Source organism: Mus musculus, chromosome 5 (assembly GCF_000001635.26).
Source record: "Mus musculus strain C57BL/6J chromosome 5, GRCm38.p6 C57BL/6J".
NCBI classification, from domain to species: Eukaryota; Metazoa; Chordata; class Mammalia; order Rodentia; family Muridae; genus Mus; species Mus musculus.
This window is the reverse complement of record NC_000071.6, coordinates 138,896,353-138,911,139: the sequence shown is the minus strand read 5'-3', so window position 1 is coordinate 138,911,139 and position 14,787 is coordinate 138,896,353. Positions and strand designations below refer to the sequence as shown.

Here is a 14,787-nt window from a genome sequence, read left to right as displayed (position 1 = left end):
GCCTGACCCTTTCATTACACATCACAGTTGCTGAAATTGTTTTTTTTTTTTTTTTTTTTTTGTTACTGGACAATTATGTTGCTTCCAAGTTTTTGTTTGTGAAATGTGGCTATGTAGGTACTCTACAGCTGAGCCATGCCCCAGCCCCTCACTGGGGGATTCTAGGCAGATGCTCTACTGCTAAATTTTATCCTCAGATTTTTTTCTAAAATAATATTTTATTTTGTGACAAGAGTTTCATTAAGTTGCCAGGCTGACCTTGAAGTCACTCTGTGCTCAAGCTGGCTTTGAACTTGTGACCCTCTTGTCTCAGTCTCCTGAGAAACTGGGATGGCAGGACTGAACCATGAGGTCAAGCTCCAAGGTCTGATTCAAAATGACCCGACAAGGTCATGAGAACCCATGGGTGACAGTCTCCATTATAGTTGGGTGTGTGCCATTTGGTCTCTGAGAGCTTAGCATAGCCCAGCTACCTCCTTTTGGGGAGGACACAGGGACTTCCTCAGGGGACTATTATTCCTCAGTGTTGGTGTCTTTCTGTCATCATTTTTCTAAAACAGCTGAGAGTGGCCTTAGGTTTTGAAGGACTGGGCTCATCAACCAGTCTGTATCCCCGGTGCAGGTCCCAGGTCACACCTGCTCAGCTTCAGTGATGTGGCCAGTGGTGTGGGGCTGTTCAGCCACCAGTCGTCCACAGAGGTAGATAACAGGCCGCACAGAGGTCAAAACATATCTGCTTGATCTGCATGAATCCAGCTTTAGAGAGGGAGATGAGGAAGGGGAGAGATGGGGGAGTTTCAAGCAAACCCTAGTAGGTACCAAACCACTATAAGGAACTGCTATCTTGTATGCCTGAAAGAGAATCAAGACAATCTTATTACATCTATCTATCTATCTATCTATCTATCTATCTATCTATCTATCTATCTATCTTATGTTTCTATTTATCATCTATTTATCATGTATCTATATATCTATGTATCTTTCATTCTTCTATCATGTATTTATGTTTCTATCATCTATCTATCTATCTATCTATCTATCTATCTATCTATCTATCTATCTATCATGTATCTATCAATCATGTATCTATGTTTCTATCTATCATCTATCTATCATCATTATCTATCTATTATTTATTTGTTTATTTTAGGGAAGGTGTACCACAGCGTGCATGTGAAAGCCACAAGACAACTTGCAGGAGTCAGTTCTCTCCTTCCATCACGTGGGTCCCAGGGATTGGACTCGGGCCATCAGGTTTGGTGGCGAGTGGATTTACAAGCTGAACCATCTCGAAATACGCAGATTCAATGTTTTTTCAGCTGCCTTTGTCATCTGAAAGATGGGTGCTAGGCCATAGCTGTGGTCTTCCTGTTAATATAGACAATAAACAAGTGTTGTAGGCCCCCCTCATCACTGTAACTGCTGACCTAGAACAGAGAAAAAAAAGCTAGCATTGAGAGTATCAACATCGAGAGCAACTAGGTTCCTGGATCCAGTTATGCCTGAAGTCCCAGTCAAGTCAGAGATTTCCAGTCATCTTAGTGGTGTGTTGCTGTTCAGTTTAGATATGAAATTGGTTTCTGAGCCCTACAGGTGAACAGGCTTCTGGCTGGTGTGTCATCAGGCAGGTGCTGGGTGCTGAAGTCCCTCCCACCCCTTTCTTCTGTCTGTCATCTTTGGTTGCTGGGGAGCATCCCCATTAGGTGTATTGATTTCCTCTGAGTTACTGCTCTTAGTGCTTTATAAGGCAGAAGGGCAGAGACTTTAACCCAAATCAGCCAGCCTGTGAGCGTTCCATGAACCATTAATCTCCTGGGTTGGGTTCTGCACATGGAGGCTTTCGGGTCCAGCCACCTGTAGTCAAGAAGATGGAAGTGTCCAGAAGTTTCAGGGTAGCCTGGATGCTTCCAGGCTTCATTCTCAGGTCCACTGTCCTGTTCTCCATCCTGCATATCCAGCCCCTGATCGGTGGCTTTACTGTTTGAGAACTGCATCTCACTAAGAGGTCAAGAGATAACACCAATGGTGGCTTCTGAGTTGGCTCAATGACATTAAAACCAGCCTGAGCTGTTGTAGGCTCTGTGTATGGGGTACCTATAAGTACACCCACACGCACAAGTTAATATGTAACCTACCATGCAGGTCTCCAGAAAGAGGCATCTAATCCACACTAGAGACACAATCATACTGCCACCATGATTTCACAAGTGTTAGCAGTGTTATTAGAAAGAGTTTAGGATCTTCAGCTGGGACAGACACCGAGATGAAAACCGAAGAGCTTCAATGAAGCTCACAAAGCCAGGCTTGTTGGGACAGGCCTGTGGTCCCAGCTCTCCAGGCAGCTGAAGCACAAGGACTGTACATTAAAGCCTGCCAGGACCAGAGAATGAGTTTGAGGGCAACTTAGGTAACTGAGAAACTCCACTGTGTCCCAAAATAAAAAGTGAAAAGATGACTGTAGCTATAGCTTAGCAGTGAAGGACTGGCAGAGTGGCTGAGTGATAGAGCCCCTGCCTAGAATCCCCCAGGGAGGGGCTGGGGGCGTGGCTCAGTGGTAGAGCCCCTGCCTTGAATCCCCCAGGGAGGGGCTGGGGGCTTGGCTCAGTGGTAGAGCCCCTGCCTAGAATCTCCCAGGGAGAGGCTGGAGGCGTGGCTCAGCGGTAGAGCCCCTACTTAGAATCTCTCAGTTTTGGCTGGGGTATGATGTAGCAGAAGAGTTGCCTAGCATTCATGAGGATTTTGGTTCCAAAATGAAGGAGGAGAAGAAAAAAAGTAAGGTCAATTTTATAGTAAATAAGAAATCCCTTGGTGTTTTGTTCAGTTTGCAGTTTCCACGGGTGATTAATTGGATGTCCTGGAGCTTTATTCATGTGATTAAGCCATCGAGGGCAGAGAGATAGGACCCCGTGTTTCCACACTGGCTAGTGAAAGTTCTGTCCGGGAGCTGGGAAAATGGAACATAGGAAGTGAGGATCTCGTGTACCAAATACGTTAGCCATGGATCCCTGCTGCAGGTGGTGGCTCTGATGGCCAACCTTTGATTGTCAGTCAACCCGACAGGATTTAGAATCACTATAGAAACAAACCCCTGGGCTTGTTTCCTGGGGAGTTGGGCTAGTTAAAGTAAGAGTACCAAACCTGAATGTAGGTTGTGACCTACCGTGGGTTAGGATCCTGGACTGAATAAAAAGCAGAAACTGGGCTGAGCATGGCATTCTTCTCTCTCTGCTACCTGCGTGTGGATACAATGTGTCTGAGTTAGGGTTTCCATAGCTGTGAACAGACACCATGACTAAGCAACTCCTATAAAGGAGACTATTTAATGGGAACTGGCTTACAGGTTCAGAGATTCAGTGCATTATCATCAAGGCGGGAAGCATGGCATCATCCAGGCCGGCATGGTGCTAGAGGAGCTAAGAGTTCTACATCTTGATCTGAAGGCAGCCACAGGAAGACTGTCTTCAGTAGGCAGCTAAGACCAGGGTCTCTTCCACACTGGGCAGAGCTTGAGCACTAGGAGACCTCAAAGCCTACCTCCCCCCAACAAGGCCACACCCGTTAATAGTGCTATTCTCCCTGGGCCAAGCATTCAAACACATGAGTCTATGGGGGCCATACCTATGGTGCATGCCTTTAATCCCAGCACTTGGGAGGCAGAGGCAGGCGGATTTCTGAGTTCTAGGCCAGCCTGGTCTACAAAGTAAGTTTCAGGACAGCCAGGGCTATACAGAGAAACCCTGTCTCGAAAACCCAAAAAAAAAAAAAAAAAAAAAGACACCATACAATATGAGCAGTTGCCTCATGCCCCTGCCGCCGTGCCTTCCACACCATGATGGAAGGTAGCCTCAGACTGTGAACCAGAAGAAACCCTTCTTCATTAGGTCAGGTGTTTTGTTGCAACTATGTGACCAGCAAGTAGTGCAATGGACCTGCTCCTTCCTCTTGTGATTCCTACTATTTCCATGTTTGTCATCTTTTAAACTCATGTCACCCTTACTATGTAGTCACAGAATGACAAGGCTACTCCTGCAGACTGCCTTGCTTGCTCCCCTGGAAGCCTTGTGTGTACCAGACCTCACCTTTTGTCTGCTGAGTAAGCCAGAGCAGGAAGTTCTTCTCTTTCTTGAGGTAGATCTTGGTTCCTCCTGGCCTTTAAGACTATAATAATAATTATTATAAAAATAGCAGTAAATAATAATAATAATAATAATAATGATAGCAGCACCCATTGATGCCATTTTTATATGTAAATATTCAAGAAACATTGTAAATTAATCACCAAAAAAGGGATAAAGCCAGTGAAATTGTGTGATAGTATATTCGTTCAAATTGTGTCCAACTCTTGTCTTAGTCAATGTTCTATTGCTGTGGAGAGACACTCTGACCACAGTAACTCTTTTTTTTTTTTTTTGACTTATTAATGTATGAGTGCTCTATCTGCGTGTATGCTTGCATAGCAGAAGAGGGCATCAGATCCCATTACAGATGGTTGTGAGCCACCATGTGGTTGCTGGGAATTGAACTCAGGACCTCTGGAAGAACAGACAATTCTCTTAACCACTGAGCCATCTCTCCAGCCCCACAGAAACTCTTGGGACTAGCTTACAAGTTCAGAGGTCTAATCCATTGTCATCACAACAGGAAGCATGGCAGCATGCACGCAGGCAGACATGGTGCTGGAGAGGGAGCTGAGAATTGTATATCCAGATCGGCAGACAGCAGGAAGAGAGAGTAACATTGGGCCTGGCTTCAGCTGTTAAACCCCAAAGCCCACGACCAGTGATTTCCTTCAACAACAAATCCACCAACTTCCACATCTACTCCAACAAGGCCACACCCCCTAATCCCTCTCAAGTAGAGCTACTACCTGATGACCATGCATTCAAATACATGAGTCTATGAGGGCCATTCTTACTCAGTTACCACAAACTCTCATGTTACTTCACTTTGTTATACTGAATAACTCACATCTTGCTACTAAAGAATAAGTCATAATTTTTTAAAAGAGATTTATTTGTATATGTGAGTACACTGTCGCTGTCTTCATGCACATCATTGACCATGCAAATCATTAATGTATGAGTGCTCTATCTGCATGTATGCTTGTATAGCAGAAGAGGGCATCAGATCCCATTACAGATGGTTGTGAGCCACCATGTGGTTCCTGGGAACTGAACTCAGGACCTCTGGAAGAACAGTCAGTGCTCTTAATCACTGAGCCATCTCTCCAGCGCCAATAAGTCATAATTTTAAATTTATAAAATTATATGTATTTTAGGCACCAACTTTCAGCTTGGAAAAGAGTCACGGGCTTTTAAAAAATCTTTGTACACATTTTCTGTGGGAAAACCTCAACTCTAGATTTTGGATATAAAATCAAAGCATCCCTAGGAAGGCATCTACAGTACCAACTCCTGCACCCAAGGCTAAGGGAATCTTGCACTGGGGAAGGGAGCAGAAAGACATAAACAACAGTAGGCAAAATAAAGCCAGCAAGCAAACAAGCAAAAGAAGACCCCACTTGTCCCAGAGACCAGGAGCGGGTTTAGATTCAAACACCAGTGATCCTGCAAGTGGAGTTGGGAAGTGATGTTTGTACAGTAAGAAAACATGAGAAAGCCACACTGTTACCATAAATACTGAACAAAATAGACTTTAAGATAAAAACTTAGCGCTGGACGGTGGTGGCGCATGCCTTTAATCCCAGCATTTAGGAGGCAGAGGCAGGTGGATTTCAGAGTTCAAGGCCAGCCTGATCTACAAAGTGAGTTCCAGGACAGCCAGGGCTACACAGAGAAACCCTGTCTGGAAAATCCAAAAAAAAAAAAAAAAAAAAAAAGCAAAAAACAACAAAACAAAACAAAAACCATTGTTGTCCTTGCATTGAATGCCAGCCAACATTAGTCAGTGGTCAGTGTTCTCAGCTTCCACATGAAGATCCAGCAAAGGAGAGCACGAATCCTGAAGAGACTAAATGAGGGCAACCGTGGTATCACACAGGCGAAGAGATGGAAGTTAGAAAAATAGCAGGAAAAAAAATCAACAATGCAAACCCTGGCTCATAGACCTTGATAAAATTGATGGGAATCTTAGATGGACTGACTAGAAACAAGAGAATGTCAGATTCAGAAATGAGAGAAGATACATCACAGCATAACCTGCAGCATCCAAGATGTAATGAGCAGACTGGAGAGGGGCTCAGAAGCGAAGAGCACTTGCTGCGCTTGAAAAGGACTAGGCTTCTATTCCCAACAGCCATATGGTGGCTCACAACTGGGGAATTTGACACCCTTTTCTGACCCCTATGGGCACCAGTCACTCGTGTGGCACATACAAACCTGAAGTCAAAACACTCATATACACAAAATAAAAATAAAATGTAAAAGCCAAACCTAAAACCTACAAACATCGCAATTAACTGTTTGCAGGGTGGAATGGCACATGCCTTTAACCCCAGCACTAGGGAGGAAGAGGCAGACAGATCTTTGTGAGTTCAGGGTGAGACTGGTCTATATTGCAAGTTGCAGACCAGGCAGAGCCTCACAGTGAGATCCTGTTTCCACAAAACAAAGGTTAAGTCCAACAAAGCATCACACACAGACACAGACACAGACACAGACACACAGACACACACACACACACACACACACACACACACACACACACACACACACACAGATACACACAGACACAGACACACACACACACAGATACACACAGACACAGACACACACACACAAACACACACACAGGTACATATGCAGACTTACACACACATGCAGACACACAGACACACACAGATACATATGCAGACAGAAACACAGACAGAAACACAGACACACACACAGGAAACATACAGACATACGGACACACACAGAGACACACATAGACATATGGACACACACGGATACATATACAGACACAGACACACACACACACACACACACACCATACAAACCAACAACAACTGAAAATAAAACCAGACCCAACCACACAAAACAACAACAAAGAGACCAAGATAAGAGTTTCCGCCAATGACCTTATAAGAGAGGAGACATCACCACCAACTCTATGGAAGAGAGACAACAAGAACATCCCATACTGCCTGTGTGCCGCTGAGCTCCACAAACCAGAACCACCTCAAGATGAAAGCAGATGGCCCGTGTAGCTTAGTGACCATTAAAGGCATCATATCTAAAAATAAGGCCCTCCCTGTGTCCATGTGAAGCTGCAGAGGATCTGGAAGAGCTCAAACAGCTTCAAAACATAATAGTGGAGCTGGCAGATGAACTGTAATCAGGACAGCGTGTCAAGGTCAAGCTAGACAAATAGATTTGTGGGACAGAATAGAAACACACACATGTGGACAACTGACTATTAAGACAGGATTCTGTGAGGAATAGTCTTAAATAAACGATGCCAGAGCCATTAGATCTCTATTGTCGATTCATCTATTTATCTGTCTACCTACTGCCAGCCATCTGTGTATCTATCATCTTCTGTATCTGTTAACTCATCTACCTAATATCTATGCACCCATTTGTCACCTATTACTTATATATTCATAATCACCTGTCATCAATTTAAGCCTAACATCATCTATTTATTATCTATATACTTATTTATATGTATATATATTCATGAGTGTGTTCATGTGGCTACACGTATGTGTTTGTGTGTGTCTGTGTGTGGGTGTGTGTGGGGGGTGTAGTTCAACACTGTATGTCTGCCCCAATTGTTCTTTACCTCATTTTTGAGATCAGGTCTCATTGAACTTAGTGCTTACTGATTTTGGCTAAGCTTGCTAGCCATTAAACCCCATGGGTGTGCACTTCTGCACCTGGCTTTTTGCATGGCTGCTGGGAATCTGAACTCAGGTCCTCATGTGTGTGTAGCAAACACTTTACCTACATCTGTTTCCTATCTTTGTTTCCATTTTCTGGCTCCACTAATCTGTCTTCCCTTTATCTACATCTTGACCCATCTGTTACACAACAGACCAAACATAATTCAACGTAGGTTATAGGCTTAAGTGAAAAATTTGTACCTTGGAAACTTTTAGAGAGGCTAGGGACACAGATCATCCAGTAAAGTGCCTGCGATGAGGATGTGAAGACCTGGGTTTGGATCCCTTGCACCCAGATAAAAGCCAGGCGCAGAGACAGACTGATGTCATTCCAGCTCTGGGGCAGAGACAGGGCAATCTCTAGAGCTCGCTGGTGAGCCAACCTAGACAAATCAGGGAACTCCAGCTCCATTTAGAGATGCTGTCTCAAAACACAAGATAGAAAGTGATTGAGGAATGTTGCTGTCTCTATCCATGTGTGTTCACATGGCTTGTGTTCTTATGCTAATTATGTTACTCAAATACCTGTTTGCACTGTCCGGCTAGTAGGACTAAGGGAAGCCTGTCCCCAGTTAGTTTTTGACTGGTCAACAAAATTACCAGCAGACAATGGCTGGACAGGGAGACAGAGGCAGGACTTTTAGGATTCCCAGGAAGGGACCAAGGAAGGAGGATGAGGGGAGTCCACCATGATGAGGGCGTAGGAGATGGACCACACTGGAAAGGTACAGGAGGGTGAGACAGCCAACATGTAGGTATAAGGGGAAAGTGGCCCCAGGAGGGCTGTCCAGCAGGGTCCAGGACAACAAAGGTCAAATATAGAATTAGTAATTATTAACTCAGGAATATTGAGGGGAGTGTCTGTTAGCCATGTGGAGTTACTCAGTGGCCCAGCCTTTGAGCTGCTTAAGATATTTAAAATATAGAGGTGTTTATGTACATCTTTCTTTTGGGGACCCAGAACATTGGGATAGTAGCGAGAAGCATGTGCGCACTTGACGGGAATTATAGAGCAGATTAATCAAATACTACAACAGCTACACAACACACACACACACACACACACACACACACACACTCACACACACACACACACACACACACACACACACACACACACACCACATTCTGGAAGATCACAAGAAGGAACATCTTTGTGATTTGGGGTTCCGTGAAGATTTTTTAGGTATGACACCACAGACAGAATCAATAGACATAAAAGTGAACACATCGATATCTTCAAAAGCAATGCTTTTATTTTTCTGATGACCTTGCTAAGAGAACAACAACAACAACAACAATAACAACAACAACAACAACAACAAGAGGTCTCTGAAAACTCACTGATTGAAAGCAGTAATAAAACAAAACAAAACAAAACAAACAAACAACAGTAAGAAAGAGAAGATGGAAACATATGTAGAGGTGACAAATCAGTTAGGGAAACAACTGGAGCTCAGTGAAGTCCCATCACATACTGGCCAGAGTGGCTAAAACTAGGACCTGCCCACCCCAAGTGTAGACAAGAATGGGTGATGTGAAGAAGCCAGCGTGCTCCTCCATTGCTGACAGGAATGTTAAAAAAAGGAAAAGAAATAATATTGACAGCAATAACAACAATAAAAAAAACAAGAGACACTTTGGGAAACAGTTGGCCAATTTCTCAGAGGATGAATATCCCTAACTACCAGAGCCAGCTGTTCCTCTCCCAGGCATTCACCCAAGAGAAATGAAAACATACATTCATAAGACTGTGCACAAATGTTCACAGTGAGTTTATCTGGATTAGTCTCAAACCGGAAGCAACCCAGAGCCCCACACTCCAGAAGACGTGAGTGGGAGAACACCGTTTGTGGTGTCGTGTGGTTGTCTGCAGAAAGGAGGTGTAGGCTCAGCTGCATGGCATGAAGAACCACTGTGCTGGGGGATTCCATTCGCCTGGGATTCTGGGTATGCAGAGCAGCACGGACTGTGTGAGCGTGGGCTGTTTGCTCTGTCGCCAGGACTGTTCGGGCATCGGTTATAAGCCATGCAGATCAATTCTGAACTTTACACGTGCAGCCCGTTGTATGACTCCACGCTGCCTGAGTCATTGGTGGGAAGGTGCTAGGATTTAAACTGATCCTTCCTTGCATCAATTCCAGCACAATCACACCCACTACTACAACGGCTGAGTCAACTCAGATACACAGAGAGGAGCTGCTACAGAGTGATTTCAAGGCCAGCCCGGGCCACAGAAGGAGTTCATCTCAAAGTAAAGAGCATAAAAACAGGCATGATGGCTCAGTAGATGAACCACTTGCTGTGTAAGTGTGAGGCCAGAGATTGGACCCCCAGTACCTATGTACATAAGAAGCCAGGAAGGCATGGCAGCTAACCTGTAACCCTAGTGCCTGGGAAGAAGAGACAAAGACTCCTTGGGGCAAGATGGCTAGCTAGACTGCCTGAATTGGTATGTCCCAGGTCCAGCAACAGGCCATGGTGGGGGGATAGTTCAGGAGGTAAAGAGCTTATTATGCAAAAATGAGGACCTGAGTTAGATCTCCCACGTAAGGGATAAACATGGTTGCCTGGGTAATTCTCGTGCCCAGGAGGAAGAGACAGGCAGATCCCTGGGGATCATCCAGACTAGACTAATTGTGTGTGCCAGGACAGTTAGAAAACTTGTCACAAAAACAACGCATATGGAACCTGCGGAATGACACCTAAGGTTGTTCTCTGGCCTCTACATGCACGCACAACTCAACACAAACGTATGCACACACATTAAAACAGAACAGACAAACAAGTAAACAAAAACAGGCTCATGAATGTAGCTCGATGGTAGAGCTAAGAATCTCTCGATGAGGGGCTGGGGGTGTGGCTCAGTGGTAGAGCTCCTGCCTAGAATCCCCCAGGGAGGAGCTGGGGTGTGGCTCAGTGGTAGAGCCCCTGCCTAGAATCTCCCAGTGAGGGGCTGGGGTGTGGCTCAGTGGTAGAGCCCCTGCCTAGAATCTCCCAGTGAGGGGCTGGGGTGTGGCTCAGTGGTAGAGCCCCTGCCTAGAACCCCCCAGGGAGGAGCTGGGGGTGTGGCTCAGTGGTAGAGCCCCTGCCTAGAATCCCCCAGTGAGAGGCTGGGGGTGTGGCTCAGTGGAAGAGCCCCTGCCTAGAATCCCCCCAGGGAGGGGCTGGGGGTGTGGCTCAGTGGTGGAGCCCCTGCCTAGAATCTCCCAGTGAGGAGCTGGGGTGTGGCTCAGTGGTGAAGTCCTTGCCTAGAATCCCCCAGGGAGGGGGTGGGGGTGTGGCTCAGTGGTAGAGCCCCTGCCTAGAATCCCCCAGGGAGGGGCTGGGGGCGTGGCTCAGTGGTGGAGTCCTTGCCTAGAATCCCCCAGTGAGGGGCTGGCAAGTGTGCCTTGGCAGTGGAGTTCCTGTGCAGCATGTGAGGTCCTCGGTTCTGTCCCCAGGAAGCACATACAGCTTGGACTATGTGCGATATCCTTCATCTCTTCCTAAGATTATTTATGTATGTCACATGAACAGGATGAAAATGCTGTCTGTTGGTGCTACTGTGTATCACTTCCTAACCCTGATGTAAGGACATCACCTGTGACTTCAGCTTAGGTATGTCAGGAGCATTTTCTTGACACCTCAGCAATTGGCTGACACCACACGCCCTGCCCGCCTTTCCCCAGGGCTGGCAGTGAAATATTCACCTTCTCTGAAGCCTGGTTATCTTGGAACAGGCTCTGCCATGGGTGGGGAGGGCGTGGTGACAGGCATGTGTGGCAGAGAAACTACCTGTCTAAGAGACACTGGAGGAGATGCCAGCCTGAGGCCTGGGGCTCTGTCTTCTGCTCAGTATCTTCCAGGCTCTGTCACTCATCTGTATGGCTCCTGCAGCTACTCCCTTCTCTTCCTCAGCTCCATTCTACTCAAAACATCTGCAGAGACCATGTGCCCTCCCTGGGTCTCCACAGGAGTAACTGCAAGCTCTTCAGGGTCCAAGCTTGAGTCTTGCCAACTCTGAGGCTTTGAATAGACACCTTGCTTTTTTTTTCCCCTTGTCGGTTGGGATAGTCTATGAGCTCGGACTCATGAAGGCATCCCTTGACAGATAAGTGCCCATGGGCAGTCACCCTGGAGGGCGATGGCTAGTACTCATGGCCCCAGAAACCCTGGCTCAATAGGAACCTTTACTTACAGACACTGGTAGACTGGACCCCTGAGCCTACCCATGGGGCTTATTCTACCTCAGCTAGAATGGCACTAGCAGACAGGGCTGCCGACCACCAAAGCAAGGGGTTCCTCAGGGTGAAGATATATACGGGAAGTGAATTCCAAGGTGCCTAAGTGACAGGTCAGAACCTCTCTATTGTCACCTCCAGTTTGTTCTGGGAGCTCAGGTGCCCCTTCGTGCACTGAGAAAGCCGCCATGCTCATTCGTTCAAAACCTGAGCGGGCTCCAGCTGCCAGCACAGAGTGAGAGGGCGATGCTCTTGTCAGGCGAAGGCTGAGGGGTCTCATCAACACTCTGGAGGGCACAGCCTGGCTTCAGAGCAGTGCTGCATGGCACCATCCCAGCTCTCCCGTCCTCACCCCGAGCTGTGCCCTGCAGACAAATACACATTCCTCAGCAATGAGATCAGCGGGCCCCCAGCAGGAGCTGCTGGGGAACTTGTCCCCACTTGTGATGACAGTAGGTCAGATCACCACAGCTGGAAACCAGGGGAGTTGTGTCCTGGGGCCAGCTGGCCTGCTGCAGTCTCACACTGTCTAAGACCTGGTATGCAGGAGGTGAGAGGAGCCCCAGGCTGGGCCGGTTCCTGCCCGCCCAGGGATGGCCACTCCACAGAGGAATTGGGGCCCATCCTCAGGTGGCCCCCAGGCTCTCTTAGAAATGTGAAACTTGAGGATCTGTCTTGTCAGTTTATAATCGCTATTTCCTTTGAGGTGTGTCAGGGCTCCACCCCTTGGCCTATAGTCTGACCCCACTCCGGACTAAGACCCCCAGTAGCCTCATGCTCTGTGTACAGCTGGCTCTCTAACAACCTGTGGCCATCATGTCCACCTGGAAAATGGTCCTGAGCCAACACTGAGCTCCACACATCTACTTTAGAGGCCCGGTGGCAAGCAGCCCACTGTCTACTGAAGGCCCAAGACTCTAGCTTTACCCCTTGTAACAGGACAGCTGTGGGCCACAGTGTGGGCCACAGTGATGTCCTCTGTTGGAACCCAACACTGGCTTGTGTTGGCCTCATGACTAGGAACCTTGCTTGGTCCAGTGCTCTGAGCTGCTCAAAGCTTAGGAACTGTGCCTAGCAGAGCCCACACCCTCTCCTTGGCCCAACTGGACAGATGTTACCCAAGACCAGGGGCTTGCCACAGGGTTCTATCTTTAACTTTGGGGCAGCCATTTCCCTTCTATTCTGAGAGGAAAAAATTCCAGTGTTGCTGGGTTCAAAGGATTCCAGAAGATGAATCTACCAGAACAAGTGTGGCCTTCGCCACAGACCTCAAACATGGCTATCACTGTGTCCCATAAAGGTGGGGGAGGAGAGGGGCAGAGAACTGGACTGTGCTCAACTGGAATGAATTCCCAAGAGGCCCACTGCCTGGCTGATGTGTATGTGTGTCTTGCAGCTTTGGTCAGACTATCTTTCTGACCCACTTACACCTAGCCCACAACTCTGCCAGCCTTCCTAGCACCCACATCTGTATGCCCAGTGTTCTCCTGCTCTAGGCCTTTGTACCTCCCATCTGCTGTCTGCCTGCTGCACACATCTCTCAGATCCACATACCACCTGGTCCCTATCATTCAGGTCTCAGCCATTGATCAGTTCTTTCCCTGACTTCCTGTTCAGCAGCCCTGCCTCTACCCTGGGACCCCACTTCCTGTTTTAGGGTGATCCTCATATCTAGGATGATTTTGCTTGTTGCATTTCTTACCTCCTGACTCCACCCCCAGGTTCTTTTTCTTCCCCAGTCTCTTTCTCAGGGCTCTACCTGTCTCCTGTCATATGCTAGGAGTAATGAATTTGTTTGGTGAATGAATGAATGAATGAATGAATGAATGAATGAATAATGCTCAAACTGCCCTGACCTTTTTTCTCTTTTGACATGTGTACATGCACTTGTGTGTGTGTCTGTGTCTGTGTGTGTGTGTGTGTGCGCACAGTCCAGCAGGTTAATCCATGTGGATGCCAGAGGACAGTCTTAGGTGTTGTTTCTCAGGCACTGTCCACGTTTTCTTTGTTTAATCTTTTGAGACAGGGTCTCTCACTAGCCTGGAGCTTAGTGATTTGGTGAGGTTGGCTGGCTGGCTGGAAGCCACACAGACTTGCCTGTCTCTGCCTCCCCAGAGTTGGGATCAGAGTACAAGGCACCCCACACTTGGTTTGTAACATGGGTGCTGGAAATGCAATCTTAGGTCCTCATCTTGATAAACAGGCACTTAGATAACAGAAGGGTAGCCCCTGCCAAAGCTAGGGATATTTGCTTTTTTTGGTCTCAGGCCTGCAAGGACCTACAGGACCATTTTAATAAGTGAGTTGGGTTTCACACACACACACACACACACACACACACACACACACACACACACCCCATTTTTATATATGGACTATTATCGCTGTTGTACAACCGGAAGCCAGTCCCCATTGAACACTGGTTGCCCATCTCCCAGCCTCTAGTTCCTATACTATTTTCTATCCATGATTATGAATCCCCTGGGGACCTCCCACAGGTGGATTCAAGTGGCATTGGTCCTTTCATATCTGGCTTGCTTTGCCTAATATGAATTTCTCAGATCCACTCATGGTGGAACAAGTGTCTATAGGAATTCTCCTGAGACTTCGTCCTAACTCTGACTCATCTACTCAAAGCCTTTTCCAGTCCCCCTCACCCCCTCCTCACCTCACCCCCAAAATCAGTGTCCAGAGGCTGACCTCTGAACCAGCCAT

General features: G+C 47.0%; 1 pseudogene; it reads right to left on the bottom strand.

The window, feature by feature from the left end:
* Positions 1-535: 535 nt before the first annotated feature.
* Positions 536-14,787, bottom strand: part of Gm31891 — a 47,559-nt pseudogene continuing 33,307 nt past the window's right edge.